Raw genomic sequence first — 17,637 nt, 5'->3', positions numbered from 1 at the left:
AGTCTCATTTTTACAGAATAGAAACTGAGGCAGGAAAAAAAAATAGTAACTTACTAAAGATCACAGGCCATTTATTGCTGGAACTGGGGATCAAGTTGAGTAGTCTGGACCCTGAGCCTAGGCTCTTCATCTAATGCTATCCTACCTGCAAAGAGCTTAGGTCCTGCTCAAACTGGCAAACCTCATCTCTTGTCCTAGAATCAGATGGCTTAAGAGCAGTGCTAGTCACCTTTCTCATAATTTTCCCAAAAAATATTTTATTTTCTCCCAACCTCTATCAACTTTTGCCTTCTCATTGTATTTTTGTTTGTGCGTTTTTTTAAAGAGGCTTATCCTTCTCTGATTATTTCATTTTGTTCCAGAAAACTAACTCCAAATGACCCAAGAACTCTCTTCACTCTCCCACACAGAAAACAAAAGGTCCTGGAGACCTTTTAACTTTTCTCTATTTCAACTATCATTGATCCAGCATAGTAGAAGCAAGAAGACAAGGGAGAATTTATGTTATCATTGCAATCATTTGTCACCTTTTGGAAACATCTGAAAAAGCATTTAGAGATGTCATGAAGAGATGTTACTTCTGAAAAGATAAAAATGGTGCCAAATAGCCCAAGGGTAAATTCACAGCTTGATAAAGATAAAGGTAGTATGTTTCAAACACTTTGAGTTATATTTTACCTCATGTGAAAGAGAAGAAATTATGACATACATTTAATTAAATCTGGGAAGGGGGCACATTTTGTGAAGGAATTTAATAATTATTCAAAATAATTTTAAAGTATCCATTTTAAAGGTAGAGAGACTGACTCAAAATTTAAAATTACTTCTGATGACAAAATACATTTTTTCCTATGGAAACCTGCAGTATGTTCAGTTAAATTTAATAAACTTCTTTGTCTATTTGCTTCTTATATAATGACTGGAAATTCTGCCTGCCACCAATTACAACATGTGAACAAGGACAAAAAACTTTGAGAGAATATCAGAAGCAAGATGAAGATTGAATTTTTAATATCTTTCATCTTTTAATTTTGTTTAATAGAGGACTCTATAAATGCTGGAGAAGAAACAAACATTGTCAAATTTAATTGGTTTCATATGCACTCATTCTAAGTCTTTCTTTGGTTCAGTATGTGAAGGAAAATAATGGATACTTTAAAATTATTTTGGATAATTAGTAATTTTCCTCATAGGAAAAAAAAATAGAACTCGCGGGTCAAGCAGAATCTACTATTTCCTTGAAATTAAGATAACTTAGAGTTGCATCATTATTTGTTGCTCTATATACGTTCAGTTCCATCTCAAGAGGTCTACATTTTAGGAGAGTCACTTAAATTGCAGCAACACCTGTCCTGAGTTCACTGACTATCCTACATGGTAGTTTAATATATAGAATATGGTCCTTCTTTTTAATTACCTCCAAACTTATCCCTTTTTAATGTATTAAATTAAAAAAAAATGTAAGAGCTTTCAATGGCCAAGGCTGGAATAATTTGAGAAATAAAACAAAGTACAAATAAATGTACATGAGTCCATAATGATATAGCTGAATGATTGAATAAATGAATGAGGAAAATAGACAAGTCTCCATGCAGAAAAATTCTAAATTATTTATGAAGATATTCCATACTCAATATAGTGGGGCATAATTTCCCACTGCCTCCGTGTGGCTCTACATAGTGACTTCCTTCCAAAGAGGATACTGTATAAGGAGGGAAGATGAACTTTACAGTGGAGAAATCGGAAAGGCAGTACACCACTCACGTAATAAGCATGAGTATGAACAATGGTAAGTCATGATGGTGCTATGTACCATTGATACAATGAGAATGACCCTTTACCTCTGTAGTATTCACCAAAATTTATAACCTCAATCTAATCATGAGGAAAAATGAGAAAAATCTTAAATGAAAAATATTTTATAAAACATTTGACCAACAAAAACAAAAACAAAAACACAATAGAAAAGTCTGAGAAACTGTCACAGCCAAGAAGTGTATAAGGACTCATGAAAACTAAATGCAATGTAACATCCTAACTGGGATCTTGGAACATGATCATCAAGATACTAAGGACAAAAAGGACATTAGGTAAAAACGAAATAAATATCAATAAAGTATATGCTTCAGTTAACAATAAGGTGTCAATAGATATTGGTTCATTAATTGTTACAAATGTATTATACTAGTAAGGTAGTGATAATGGTTTACATGGGAAGTGCCTCACAATTGTAAAATTGTTTTACAATTTTTCTGTAAAGCTGAAAGACTTCTAAAATGAAAAATATTAAAACAACAGTTCTCAAGTACTTCTGGTTATAGATGCTGATGTCTTGCTTGAAGAAAACAAAAACAATAACATGAAAAATAAATCAGAAACTTCAAAGTAGGTATTACAACTTCGGTTCTCTAAAAATCTCAATTTATTCTTAAGGTATTATATAAATGGAAATTCAAATCAGCGATCTTTGATACAGATAGCAAGAGCAAGAGGGAGGGGCGAGGGTGGCAAAGGAATAACTAAAAATCTTCTAAAAAGCAGAGGCTTCTGAGTGGTTCAGTGGGTTAAGTCTCTGCCTCTGGCTTGGGTCATGATCTCAGGGTTCTGGGCTCAAGTCCCACCTTGGGTTCCCTGCTCAGCAGGGGGCCTGGTCCCCCTCCCTCTCTGCCCGCCTCTCTGCCGATTTGTGATCGCGGTCTGTCAAATAAATCTCTCTCTCTGTGTCAAATAAATAAATAAAATATTTTTTAAAAATCTTTTAAAAAACAAAAAGTGCTTTAACTGGCAAATCCTATCAAACAACTAAAAAGTAAATAATACCAATTTTTGAAATATTTTTCAAAAAAAACTTTATCAGTGGGTTTTATCCTACAAATGCAAGATTGGTTAAACATTTGAGAATCAATTAACATAAAATGACAAATTGATGGGAAAAGGACAAAAAACACATTATCATCCTAACAAATGTATGAAAAATATTTGACCAAATCGAACACTCAAAAAAAGGAATAAAAGGGAAATTTCTCTGTTAAAGAAAATCCATAAAAAAATTACAGCTGATATTATGTTTGATAATAAAAGACTGAATTTTTTTTTTTTCCCTAAGATCAGACACAATTAACAAACTCTATCTCAACTTAGGAAAAAAAAAAAAGAATAAAGATAAAGCCTACCAACATCAAGAATCAAAGGAGGGCATATTATACACATTCCACAGATATTAAAAAGATAAAATCTGACAAATATGAAAAGTTCTGTGCAAACAAATATCATAACTTAGATAAATTGGTCTATTCCTAAAAGACTGAACTCCCAAAATCACTCAAAGAGAAATAGATAGCACAGCTAGTCTAACAAAGGAATTGAATTTGTATGAAAAACTTCCCAAAAAAGAAAACTTCATGCCCTATGGCTTTACTGGTAAATTCACCAGCTATTTGAGAGAGAAACAATAGCAATTCTACATGATTTCCAAAATAAAAAACAACCATTATGTTTAGAATTTCAAGAGCCCTAATATGATACAAAATTTGATTATAACTTCATTTATCCCATGGCATTCTTGAGTACCAACTCAGTACAAACATTTGGCTAAAATGTTTTTATATTCCCTGAAATTATTGTTAGCTCCAGGATTTAATAATCCTTGAGATATTTGGATATTTTGCTTTTCCTAGTCTACAGTTGCCTTGGAAACTAAGTGCAGATTGTATTGGAAATGACTACAAAGAACATTCAACAATTACTGAGTGTAGTGTTAGAGCAGGCTTCCTTCAAGGGTACAAAGACTTCATTCACAGCTCTGTGCCAGTGACACAGACCTGCGTGAGAGCCCACGACTATATATGGTGGCAGTTAGATTAAATTTATTTTCCAAAGGCATGGATACCTTGTACTTTTCTCAGTTTATGCCAATTTTGTGGTAGCTCTGTGAATGGGTTGCCTGTTGATTTCTTTCCTGAGAGCTCTATGATTAATTAACCATATCTAAAGTACACAGTATGTAAACTGCTTGCTGAGTTCCATGTAGCAGGCTTACTTCGTTGCTTATTATATTAACCTTATACACATTGAAATTGATCAGATAAATACAGTGAATGGACTCAAGTGTCTCAGTTTCTTTCTGTTTCTGCTGGTATCAGAGACTCTTTATGACACCAAGCTTTATCTCCTATATTCCCAACGTGGGGGGAAAAAACTCTACAAAGATTATTTTTCAAAGATTCTGGCCTTTCTCTACCAATTTTTCTTAATGGCATAAGGAAAGGGAGTTTTTTGGGCGTGTCCAAGAGGGTGTAGCTTAGGACAGATGTAACTCAGAATTCTAGTTTCTTAAACTTGAATCACCGCATACTTTATTAATTGGTCTGTGTTAGCATATATATTGATCACAGAATATTTTTCTCGGTAAGTACAAGGTCTCAGATAATTAGAAGATATTGCATAATCTTATTTTTTTCTCTCTGAAAATTAAGTGCTTTTTTTTTTTTTTTTAACTCCAGGCTATGGGTGGCTATGTCATTATTTTTTTATTACATCTTAACACAATAACCGCTTCCAAGTATCTTACATTTATCTATTTTCTGCTGACTAGCTGCTATGACTATATTGACTATCAACTTCTTACTTACAGTCCTTGTTTAATTAATAAGCGATAGAAACAAGTTATAATAACAATAATAATTAATAACAATACATTAAAATGTTACTATGAAATTCACAAAACTTGGGAAGTTTTGAAGAAAGATTGTGATTGTCATTGTCTTAGGCAAAACTGTAATTGGAGTCCTTCTGGATTTCTATAATCAGGAAATGACTCTTTACAAGCATCATCGGGTCCACTTGTCTTTGAAGTTTTCTCTGTCTTCCACTGAGACGTCCATATCACTTATTTATTCCCTCTTGTAATTATGTATCAATATTAATCATGTGGAATTATATATAAGCATTCAGGGTCAAAGCTGAAAGTAGAATCATTGCATTTGGTCAGCTGGACTCTCTACACAAGGTCGAATCCATTTCGAAGCACTTACCTTCCTGGCTTTTCTGTATTTCAAAACCAGTCATGTAGAAATCTTTTTATCTGCCACATGCTCTATGCCAGCCTATAGCCCATTTCAGGCCTTTTACCTAGACATAGTCCTCAACCAGTGATGCTCCATTCTCCCCACTGCACAGTAGAATTGCCAGAGAAAGAGTGCCATGCATAGCCACTTTTCTCATATGCTTTCATAAACAAGCTCAGGTTTTTAACAGTGTCTTTCCTAGCGACCCCATGTCCATGATTTAAAATCATAATTTCACCTAAATCTGATCCCCTTAACTTTTTTTTTTTACCAGTATTTCCAAGTCTAGTAGGCATTTTACTCCTTCCCATATCATGTTTTATTTTATATTTCCCTTTATATAAGCATTCTCTGATTGTAGTAAAACTTTGTACTTGATTATTATATTAAACATTACTGTTAAAGTTAGTGGTGTGATCTTATTAATTTAGATAATCCACTTCATAAGGAAATGTTATTTTGTGATATTCTATATTTATTATGGGTGTTTTTAGCTAGTTGTCTCATACTGCTATCTCTGTTGTTCATAATCACATTAGTGTCTTCATATTACATTAGTGTCTTCATATTATGTTATATCCCAGAACTTCAGATGCAGGAAATGGGCACAGGCATATTATTCTACATCTACTAGAAACCCAGCGTATCTTATTTTTTAATATTTTATTAATTTATTTGACAGAGAGAGACACAGAGAGAAGGACAGAACACAAGCAGGGTAGCAGCAGAGGGAGAGGGAGAGCAGCCTTCCCACTGAGCAGGGAGCCCGTTGTGGGACTTGAGCCCAGGACCCTGTGATCATGACCTGAGCTAAAGGTAGACACTTAAGGACTGGGGCACCCAGGGTATCTTAAGAGTATACCTCCTGCGGCTCAGTTTTGGAAGACCAAGTTGTATATCCCTTCTGAATGCCAGTGTATTTCCATATACTCCAGTGATATTTCTCCAGGGTCAGGGGATTTTAATCAGGAGCAAAATAAGATTTTATACAAATTTTCTTAAAGATATTACTAAATATACCAGAGTTTTGGTTTTTGAAGCACAAATAGCAATAGTATGACATTGTTATTCTCTACCATTATAGCAGCTACAACCTTACGCTGAAATACTGGATATCATGGGGTAGTATTAATTATAGCAATGAAAAACATATCCATATACGTGTGTGTGTGTGTGTGTGTTTGTGTGTGTGTGTGTGTGTGTGTGTGTGTGCTATAATTTGCACAGTTCTCATTTCAGGATATAAGATGAGCATTTTCAAAAATATATCTTTTATTTATAATTTAGCAAAACTTTAAATAATCCTTCAGGATATTATAGCCAGAAATCTGAACTGACTATTCAAGGCAAGTTTCTAATGCCAAGATTGGTCCAAAAATGTAAGTTTCACCTTTAAAAGAATATAATTTTTAAAGAAATTTAATTATATTTTAGTACACGTGTTATAATTTTGAACATTCTATTCATCCATTATAACATTGAAGACCCAATAAATGCCATCCTTCTTCCCCTCCCAATTTCTATAAGAAATAAAACACTTAACTCTAAAAAATGTAGAAACAAAATGGAAGTTCTATTTCTGATGTAAAGCATATTGGAGAATTTGGCTTAGGTGTGAAAGCCAAGTGGACTCACGAACCATTTACTGTCTAGACCTGTAGACAGCCTACTAGAGAATAGATGGAGTGAACAAAATAGGTATTTTTTCCCTAGGTCATTGCCTCTAATGGGCTGAATTTTGTTTTTTCTATTTTCAAAATCTGTACAGATGAGTTTTTCTAAATCCAGAAACATAAATAAGTGCTACCACCATCACAAGGTAACTTAGCCTACCCCTAAGTATGGGAAGAGTAAAAGGATTTGGTCAATCAGCCAAAGATGAGTCTCAAAGAAAGAGTTTCTCCTCTTTGAGGGGGAAAAAATAGTGTGATAGCTCTGTAATATGTTAGCTTGCTATGCTGAACTCTTTTACTTCTCAGAATTTCCTACTGCATTTCTTATAAGGGTGAGACACAGAAAGAATCATGAGATTATGAGTGTAGAGGGAAGCAAAAGTCATTTGGTAACTCACACACACTGTCGTTAACCTACTGACTCATGTCCTTGACTTAAAGCAGTGACTAAGCCTGCACGTGCACCTCCCCATAGATCCTCCTTCAGCTTTCCCACCACTGAATCAGGAGTGAGTGATGTGCACTGGGTATTATATATAAGTGATGAATCAGGAAATTCTACTCCTGAAACCAATACTACACTATCTGTTAACTAACTAGAATTTAAATAAAAACTAAAATAAATAAATAAATAGAGAGTGAGAAGTCAGTTCTGTGATGAAGGGTTCTGGTTCCTATAGGACATGGTAGTCATCAAGGTAAGAAACAACAAAATTGACACAAGTTTTACTTCTTTTTTTTATGGGGCTCCAGTTCATGAATGTGCATGCATACTGCATTTGATCCCCTCTACTCTATATTCCTCTTTACTTTCTGATGACCTACACTGTGGATTTGAAGATCTAGCAACAGATGCAGAATCAAAAGTCTTTCAAAGACAGTTTAACAAACGACTAAAGTTTTGTTTTGTTTTTTTTTAGGTTTTTTTTTTTAATTAAAGATTTTATTTATTTATTTATTTATTTGACAGATGGGGATCACAAGTAAGCAGAGAGGCAGGCAGAGAGAGAGGATGAAGCAGGCTCCCTGCTGATCAGAGAGCTCCATGTGGGGCTCGATCCCAAGACCCTGGGATCCTGACCTTAGCCAAAGGCAAAGGCTTTAACCCACTGAGCCACCCTGGTGCCCCGCGCCTAAAGTTTCTTAAGAGCAATTACCTGTAAGGAATTGTCCTAAGAATTTTTCTTTTTTATCATTTCTAAATCTCTGCCCGTTCAACCCTTTGGGTTACACCTTAAACTGATGTTCGACCAGAAATACAGTGATTAACCGTAGGTAGGGTAACAGCAGTCTATCAATCTCCAGTCTTCATGACTATGTTCACATTTTACAAACTGTTTTCCCTTTGTATATATCCGCAGAACTGCTTTTAAGCAGTGGATTATTTTTTCTTCATGGATCAAACAACAAAAGAGCTATATCTACTATAAGGACATGTTGAACCCAAACTTGAAATCTCATCCACTATTTTATTTCAGGTCCCCAAAGAAATCTATTTGCCTTTTCCTAATCACCTGTTTTATCTACAATGAAAAAGAACATTATCACAAATACACTCCAATAATCAAATGTTACAGCCATGTCAAAAATAACATGCAAGTAACAGAGAAGCCACACATTTGGTTTATACACTTCATTATCAAAGTTCCGGGGAGAAATCAAGGTTACCTTGCAAGTCAAAACCCAAGGACTGAGAAGAATTAAAAGATAAAAATCAAAGTATTTTGATTCTGTGAGTTAAAAAATTCTAAAGGAATTGAAATCACAATTCTTAATTTTGATTTTAATTAATTTTGATTAAATTTGATTTTAATTAAAAATCAAAAACCTTAATTCTGTTCAATCTTAACCTGAACACTTTTTGCAATTTCTTCTGCATTGCCCACTAGGTACATAAGGATGTGTCCTTCAGGATCTCAAAAGGTGAATTGGTTCAGTGCTGTTTCTCTGATGCAGCTCATTTTATGTAAGTAGTATAGTATACTAGGAAACACAATAGTAACCCACAACTTCATGCTCACTGATTGCTCTTAGAGTGCAACTTAATACCTAGTCATTTAGAAGTTATTCCAGGCTATTTTATTTTCCTATCGTACAATATTAAGTACTGCCTGAGATGAACGCAAAGATTTAGTGGTAACTGAAAAGAAGAATGTAAATGGAGAACTCAGTTCTTTTCTTTTACCTTTTTTTTTTTTCTTCTTAATAGACTTTTTTTAAAAGCACTGTTAGGTTCACAACAAAACTGAGCAGAGAGTACAGAGAATTCCATGTAACTCCTATCCCTACTCGATAATGGATGCATTACATTGATGATATAATGTTAACATATAAAGATTTGCCTTTGCTGCAGGACACCCTGCAGGCTTTGCTAGTACATCTACAAGGAAAGAAATGGGCAATAAACCCCCCAAAATCCAAGGCCCAGACACTGCCATAAGATTTTGGATGTCTGGTAGGATAAGACACATGTCACAAAAGCTGTGATTGATAATATGCAAGCTTATTCAACCTCTAAGAATGTGAAATAATTAGAAGCCTGCCTAGGAATTTCGGACTTTTGGAAGACTTTTACTACAGAGTGTCCATCTCTCTTACCACCTGGTAAAGAAGGGGTAGTCTCATGAGCACACTGTGAAGGTATATACATGAGTTGTGTCGTTCCACAACGTCAGCTTTCTTCAATCACAAAACAAAGTTAAATCTTTTTTTGCTAAATTCGAAAGCAGGTTTGGGATTCCAAACTCAGTGACAATTCACCATGTGATTAAACTTGGCTTCTTACACAGCACACAGAGCAGGACAGAAGACGAGCCACACCACAAACAAGATAACTGAAAGTGCAGGAAGTTAACGAATTAAATGCCAAGTCAGACTGTGGACATGAAGTTGAGATAAGGGTTGGGTCTGTTGGGCCCTTACTGCCGCTTATGTTCCAGCAGGGAAGGACCTCGATTCTGTTGGGAGATCAGTCAGGCAAAGCCTTCAGTAGTAGTTGCCTTTTTTAAGTGGTCAGACATACAGGGTCAGGTCTGAAGAGTCTGACTGTTTGCTCCCAAAAATCTTCCCTTTTAAAGGGATTTAATCAGTTTTGGGTCTCCGTAGACCTTCTCCGGTTCTGTTCATTATCAGTTCCGGGGTGTCAGCTGATGTCGGTCCCGGTGGTATCTCCTACCTGCAGTACCTTAACTGTTTGCCTCATTGTTTGACACAGGCTCCTGCTTGAACTGAGAGACTCTGTTGTGCTCTATAGGCACACGTGAGACGAAGGATCAGAGCAATGGCCACCTTTGAGAAGGCAAAAATACTAATGAAATAGATTTAAGCTGCGGATTCTCCTAAGCTACCATTTGACTTAGATGTGCTTTGACTCCAGAAAGTATGATTTGGGCACTGTGGCAAAAACAACTAAAGGGGAGAATACCCCTGGGATTTTGGTTCCAGCTCCAAAAGGGGGCAAACACCTGACATAACTCGGCAGAATAACAGCTCCTACCTGTATACAAAGCACACCTCTAGATAGAGGCTCTCACACAGCACCCAGTGCAGCAGACAGTGAGCTGAGCTCAAACTGGGCTGGCTGGTGATTACACTTAAGTCCTGGCCATTAAAACAGCCAATTAAATTGTTAATGGGTAAAGCCACCTTGGGTGTGTGAGCTAAAAACTATTCCATGTTTTAATATATTTGAATGTTCAACTAGTACAGCCTATTTCTTCATATGCCAGACTAGAGGCCCTTTCCCAGACACACAATACTGCAAAGGTATGGAAATTGTGATTAACAACTATTGCCCCAACTCTCTTGGTAAATCCACACACTATCCTGCTGAGAACACCAAGCCCCATACACCCACAAAAAGAATTTTCTACTGGAATTTGCAATGGGACATCCTACTGGGATGGGTGAATTAATTTGCAACTCTGGGTGGGGGGAACTACTCAGTCTCCCCTGGGATCCCATTGTCTTCCTGCAAACTGGATCTATTGAAACACACTATGCATGCTATGGAAAATGTGCGGTTGAAGGAGGAACAGATGGGGTCCTGGTGTGGCATATCTCACCCCATGCCATCTCCTTACACTTGACGGTGCTGTTCCTACACCCAACTCATATGGTATATACAACTTGGTCAGATTACTAAAGCTATCAACTTCCTTCCCTACAAGGCTGGGGTTGGGGGGAAATATTCTATTTTGAATTATCACCTGACTTCTGTCTTTGTTACCTCCACTGGCTTAGAGGACATTATAACACATTTAAAATCCCTCATTAATTCACCCAGCAAGTCTTAAATGATAGCCAACAAAGTCTCTCCTTGTTGAACACTGAAATGTTTCTGATGCGAAAAGCTGTCCTCCAAAATAAAATGGCCTTTAACTTTATTACTGCTTCACAAGGAAACACTTGCACCATTATCCAAATAGAATGTGTTCATACCTGATGAGTCTGCAATGAATCATCTTTATGAAGTCATATGGACACAAAGGAAGGCCCTGAGTGATCCAACCCCCAGCCTAAGGGATTTAATAAATCAAGGGTTTGGATCCTAGGGCTCATGGTGGGAGAAGCTGTCAGTGATTTGGGGAACTATTGTCTTAATCTGCGTTTTCTCTTGCATGTGCCTGCTTTGCTGCTGGGGCATGTGCCCCCGATGCAGGCAGACAGAGCCTCCACATGCGCTACCACCCTGCTAATGAAACCCCTTGCTGACTACTCAGAAACCACTACAGAAAAAAGAAACATGATTTTATAAGAGCTGGTCCTGAAGATTGCAGTGTTGGAGAACATCATCAAAAGGCCATTAACTACTGACTGACCCATGACCTGAACCTAGGCATTCAGAGCCTCTTTATCCCCTTCTCCTTGGAACACGGGTTCTGCTTACCTTCCCCACACCTAGAGGCTGCTTCAAGGACGTAGCCTTGAGATAGTGGTATAGTGTAGAGAACACCTGTATGCTGTTTGTGACAAAACCCATGTAAGGCCTCTTGATAAACTTTTAGGAGGCAGTGGACAGGTGTGGGTATCCTTTTGTCTTGCTGCCACCCAAGACAAGCCTTGCATGTACGTTTTCTTTGCTTACTAGAACTGTTGCCTACCAGCAGAGTGGCCTATGCCTTTCTTTGGTCTCACCCTTCCCTCTGAGTACAGGGGCAAGTTTCTGATTATACTAGGGAAACTCCCAGAAGAATTACTACTAATCAACACTACTCTACCTCCTGAATGAAGCAATGTCACAATAGATCTCTCCAAGATTCAATGATAAAATAATAAAATATACTGTTTAAAAAAAATTCCTTTTTCTTGTATTTGACAAAAAATAAGATTAAAGTTCATTGAATGAACAAGTTTAAGACCAAATAAATTCTTTTTTTTTTAAGATTTTATTTATTTATTTGAAAGACAGAGATCACAAGTAGGCAGAGAGACATGCAGAGGGAGAGGAAGGGAAGCAGGCTCCCTGCTGAGCAGAGAGCCCAATGCTGGGCTCGATCCCAGGACCCAAGGACCATGACCTGAGCCAAACGCAGAGGCTTTAACCCACTGAGCCACCCAGGTGCCCCCCAAATAAATTCTTAACTGAAGAACCACCATGCCTATACAATTTTTCTTCCTTACAACAACCCAGCAGAAAGTTATTTTTATTTACCAAACATTACACATGGAAGAAACAGAGCCTTGGTAAGGTTAAATAAGTTATCCAAGGTCACACGGCCAGGAAGTGCTAGAAGCAGTATTTAATTGTGGGCAATCTGCCACCGGGGTGTGACCCTTAAACCAATATGTTATACAACTTCATGAATAAAAATGATTCCTTGAGAAAAGATCAAATAAATTGGGACATTTAGATTCTGGTATAGATTATAACTCATTATCTACAAAAACTCCAAGTTGTGACATATCCTTTGACAGACCTTAACATTAATTCTGAGAAATTACTTGTACCAGACTATGCATCTGCATAGATTAAGGAAAACATACATTTTATTGACATTTTCAAAATGGTACTGTTTTTAAAACTATTGCAAATTGTTAGGCCAGAAATCAATGATGTATTAAGAGCGTTAATGCAGGCAGTGTTACAAGCTCTTAAAAAGGACCAACGTTATTGTTAGTAGATAAATTATGCAAGCTTGGTCATGTACATCTGTTGATTTGCCAGATAGCTAATTAAAATGCATTAAAGCCATTATGCTGTTTAAAGGCACATTTTGTGATTTCATAAAATGTCATTTGTCTACTTTAAACCATACTTGTTTTGATCTGCTGCACAAAAATCACTAAAGGCACAGATTTGGCATATAAATGTACCTCCAAAGAAGAAGTATGTGTTTCTCGTGACCTTAGTTTCAATGGAATATAATCTATTTGATGACATTATACTGGACAAAAAAATGTCATGCCTAATACATGGATTTTGATTCTTTACTATGAGTAATTTTTTAAATATTTAATTTATTATATTTAATTACGTTCAATCTAACAAAAGCTCTCATAATATTATCAGCTAACATTTATTGAATTTTAATATGTAACAGGCAAATTTAATTTCTTACTATATATTAAATAGTTTTTTACTCAAATCATTAAATGCTCAAAATAACATTTTAGAGTACATATATTATCCTTATTTTGCAGATAATGCAAAACTGATCAAATATTACCCTGCTAGAAAGGGGAGATTCAGCATGCCCAGTCAGGATTGTTCCTGAGCCCTCACACATATATTTTTCCACCTCTCAATTTTTTCCAGTAGAAATCCTCTTTATTTTCTCAGGAAACAACAACAACAAAATATAATAGATTTTCCATTTCCATGGTAAAATTTCTAACATTATTTAAAATTTTTATGATATTTAAAAAGGCAGACATGTTTAGTTTGGCTCACAGCCTTATTTACTCACGGAGTCAGGGTTGTTTCCACATAACCATGTTAAAGAGGGTAAAAACAATCATTCTTTAACAATATCAAAAAGACGAAGTTAAGACAATATTTATTCAACTTTGAATGCTCTCTCTTTTCCCCTATCTTTACCTACTCTTTCAAAAGAAAACATCTTTTCTAAGTTAAAATACAAGAATGCCATATTCTTCTAAGGAAATATTATCTACGTACAGCAAAGTTTCAAAATGAATTAACACAATCATCTTCACTTTAAAAGAATTGACTTTTCACAATATTATTTTCAGTAGGAATTTTATATTAATCTAAATTAGTTTTTATTTTATTTTTTATTTTTATTTATATTAATGTACAATATTAATTTAAACTGTGAGGTAATATGGAAACTGCTAAATTGGACTCCTTTAATTCTGCAGGTTTTACTCCAACAAACATAGACAGGATTAAATAGAAGAAAGCTATTGTTCTCCTTTTTCCTTTTTAAAGTAAGGTAAAGAAAAGGAGTAAGATACACATTTCCAACTTCAGCCAGATGTAACACTTCCTTTAATTCTCAGGAAGTGGAATTTGTATCTATTTGTCGGCCCACATATTTGTAATCCGATATAGAGTTTTGGACACTGTTTTCATGCTTTCGAGAACTACCTAATTTGTCTTACTCTAGACCAAAGTTCTCAAATCTAAAACCCAGAGGAAAAAACACATTTGTTCATGTCCGTGCCCACACACATACACATGTGTGAACAGATGCACACACAGATACACATTTTTCTTGTGAAGAACTGATGAGAAGAAAAAGGTGATTGATTTATAATTGCTTATATTCAGTATTTGACACTAGATAAAAATTAACTGTGGACAACATTGTTTCCCACATCTTTGGGAGTCCTGAAGAACAGTGAGAAAATGAATGACTCTAATAAATAGAGTTTTAGCACGTAGTCTGCCTGTCAAATCTGCCTATAGCGAGACATAGCTAGAAGAATTTATTCATAAGCAGTTGCTGGTGGTTTGACTTCATGAAGAACCACTTGGAGGAAACAAATGGCAAGATTACTAATGAGGTGTTGTAAAGAAGAATCATGTGAATAGAGTCCCATGAATGAACCACTGAGTATGTGCTGTGTTTTATGAGAGTCCTCACCCAAGTAGCAGAAGAGATTTTCAATAATCATGTGTACAAAAGAGCCCTTTCTATTAATAATTCTTCCCCAGACATCTCCCTGATTGCTCAATGGTCTCAAGAAAGGTGAATTTTTTGCATGAGCTTGAGCATGTGGGCTTCACTTCACCAAAATATATCTTACCAATGTTGATGACCATTTCTGGAGGGACTGGCCAACCATCTAGTAGCAGGTTGATTATATTAGAGTTGCAGGGTTAATGCTTTGTCCTCACTGGAAAGAATAATTAATCTATGTACTGATTGTCTATTCTGCCAATAATTCTTTGGCCTGCACAATCATATGTAAAATTACTAAATATTGTACTCATCATCTTTATATACAAAATAGCATTATTTCTGACCATGTAACACAGTTTCAACCAAAGAAGTGAGAAAGGGAGAAAAAAAATCTCTCAAAAAAAAAATTAACCAATAATTAATTAAATAACGTTTTTTCTTCTTACCTGCTTCCTATTATTTTATAAAAGGTGTTGATGACGTTAGTTAACTTTCTAATTTAATCTCTAGGTTATAGGTTATCAAAGGGTAGGTTGTGGTTGATCTAGAAGAGGAAGCAAATGGTAAAAGACGAAAGAGTTCTTGGTCCTCCTTTTCAGAGAAGTGATGACCACTTCATTAAACAAAGAATAACTATCATGTTAAGAAGATAAGTAATACAGTTGCTATTATTTTTATTCCCAGATTAAATTTAAATGAAAAAATACATTTGGGTACTGAATTGACAATCTCGTGGACTATCTCATTGTTTTGTTATCATCTTGAAATCAACTGTAGCCCTTTGCAATCCCATCTACAAAATAGGAGAAAAATTTGGTAACAATTTCCAGGCACTCTTTCCCATAGAATTCTGATGCAATATTGGGATGCAGCAGAAGGTGTGAAGACTTTTTTTTTTTTTTTCCCCTTTGTGAGTACATGGATTTTTTTTTTTTAATGTATAATACAATTGTAAGGTTTACATTAAATTTCAGGATTTTTTAGGTGTGTCACTCAGGTCAGTGCTGCAGGTACCAGTGATTATCAAAGGCAGTTTTCAGTGTTCACTGTAGTCTTCTAATTTCCTGAAAGCAACAGTGGTTTTCCATGAACATTTTTCTTCCAAACTTCCAAATTTGCTGATTAATTTTACTTATAGTACAGCTATCTATCCATCTGTCTATCTATCCATCTATCATGTTTATCATCATCATCATCTACATAAAACTATTAGTCATTTTTAGCATACAACTAAGTGGCATTAATTATATTCACAATCTATTTCAGATGTAGTCATTACCACTATATTTATAGTTTTATCACCCCAAACAGAAGCTCCATGACCCCATTTTCCTCTTTTTTGCATCCATTAGCCTACAAAGACATTACCACTGACACCAGACCCTTGCACCCATACTGGCCTCAGCACCTGAGCTGGACAACTTTATGCCTAATGACTGCCCTACTCAGCATCTCCTGGTTGGCTTCTTCTACATCTCTGGGGTCTTGGCTGTAACCACATGGCTGTTATAACTGTTATTGTTGTAACTGTTGTGGTCCCCTTAGGGACTTAGTAGCTGCTGTCCCTGTGCTGATTTGCAATATGTGGGTTTGTTCACATGGTGACTGAGGGCTGGTTCAGCCTCTACCACAAACACTCTCTTGGAAAGTAAGCTTTCTTTCTTTTTCATTTTTTTTTAATTAAATTTAATTCATTTGTTTGACATAGATAGTGAGACAGGATAGTGATCCCAGGATCTTGAGATCATAACTTGAGCCAAATGCAGGCTCTTAACTAAGTCACCCAGGAGCCCCAAGACCAAACTTTCTTCTCCCAACTTTGGAAAGCCTGTGCTACAGGAGACAGCTGATACAGTCTGAGTGACAACTTCACATATGCATGGAGACTATTACAGCTTGCCTATGGAGACCACTTAGCCTATGGGTGATGACCGCCTTTCTCCACTAGCAGTCCCTCTGTTTTGTCTTACAGCCTGTACTCTCTGTGGATCAGATCTACAGGGATGTGCTCTTATTTACTGACAGAGCACCAGGACGGATTCCAGCATGGGGAGCTGGGCTGCCCACGCTACTTCTGGTTTTACTTTGTCTTCATGAGTGCCCTTGGTGGGAATTCTCATGCTTAATTTTCTAAAACAGCTCATTCTTGTCTAGAATGTGAAAGATGCTGAAGCCACCAAAACCAAGAGGAAGCAGAATTAAAAAGTAATAGGCTGGGCTTGAACACTGGCTGATGAGGAACACTCCACCAGCCAGAAAAGTCCAGTTCTTATTCCCACAGGTTGGAAGGACAAAGCAAATTAATCTGTCAAACTCAGGCTGAATGAATGAGCAACCAGAAGGGCAGAAGGAGGAGCAGGAGAGCAGCTGCGTGTGGAGCTACCGCCAAGAGCCACTGGGACAAAGGTACAGAAGAATCTAAGAAGTCCATGATGGTGACAATTTTAAAAGCAGGATATAGGGATGCCTGTGATGTAGTCGGTTAATTGTCTGCTTTGGGCTAAGGTCATAATCCCAGGATCCTGGGCTCAAGTGCCACACCCAGCTCCCTGATCAGTGGGAAACTTACTTCTCCCTCTCCTTTTGTTCCTCAGCCCCTCCTTCATCCTCCTCATGTGTCTTTCTGTCAAATAAATAAATAAAATCTTAAATAAATAAATAAATTGATTAAATCAGGAAATAAAAGTTCTTGACAGCTCCTCCCCCAAAAGAGAGAAGAAAACTCTGTGACCACCGAACAGTAACACCTCTTTCCCTCTGACCCTGGCAATCTCTAACCTATTTTCTGTCTCTAAGAATTTACCTTTC

At 36.3% G+C, this 17,637-nt stretch overlaps 1 pseudogene; it reads left to right on the top strand.

The window, feature by feature from the left end:
• Window positions 1–1,719: 1,719 nt before the first annotated feature.
• On the top strand, window positions 1,720–17,031 carry LOC122902965 (annotated as a pseudogene).
• The last annotated feature ends 606 nt before the right edge of the window (window positions 17,032–17,637 follow it).

The sequence above is a fragment of the Neovison vison genome, chromosome 1, assembly GCF_020171115.1.
Source record: "Neovison vison isolate M4711 chromosome 1, ASM_NN_V1, whole genome shotgun sequence".
In the NCBI taxonomy this organism is placed as follows: Eukaryota; Metazoa; Chordata; class Mammalia; order Carnivora; family Mustelidae; genus Neogale; species Neogale vison.
The sequence above is the reverse complement of the archived record's forward strand: the minus strand, read 5'-3'. Positions and strand labels throughout refer to the sequence as shown.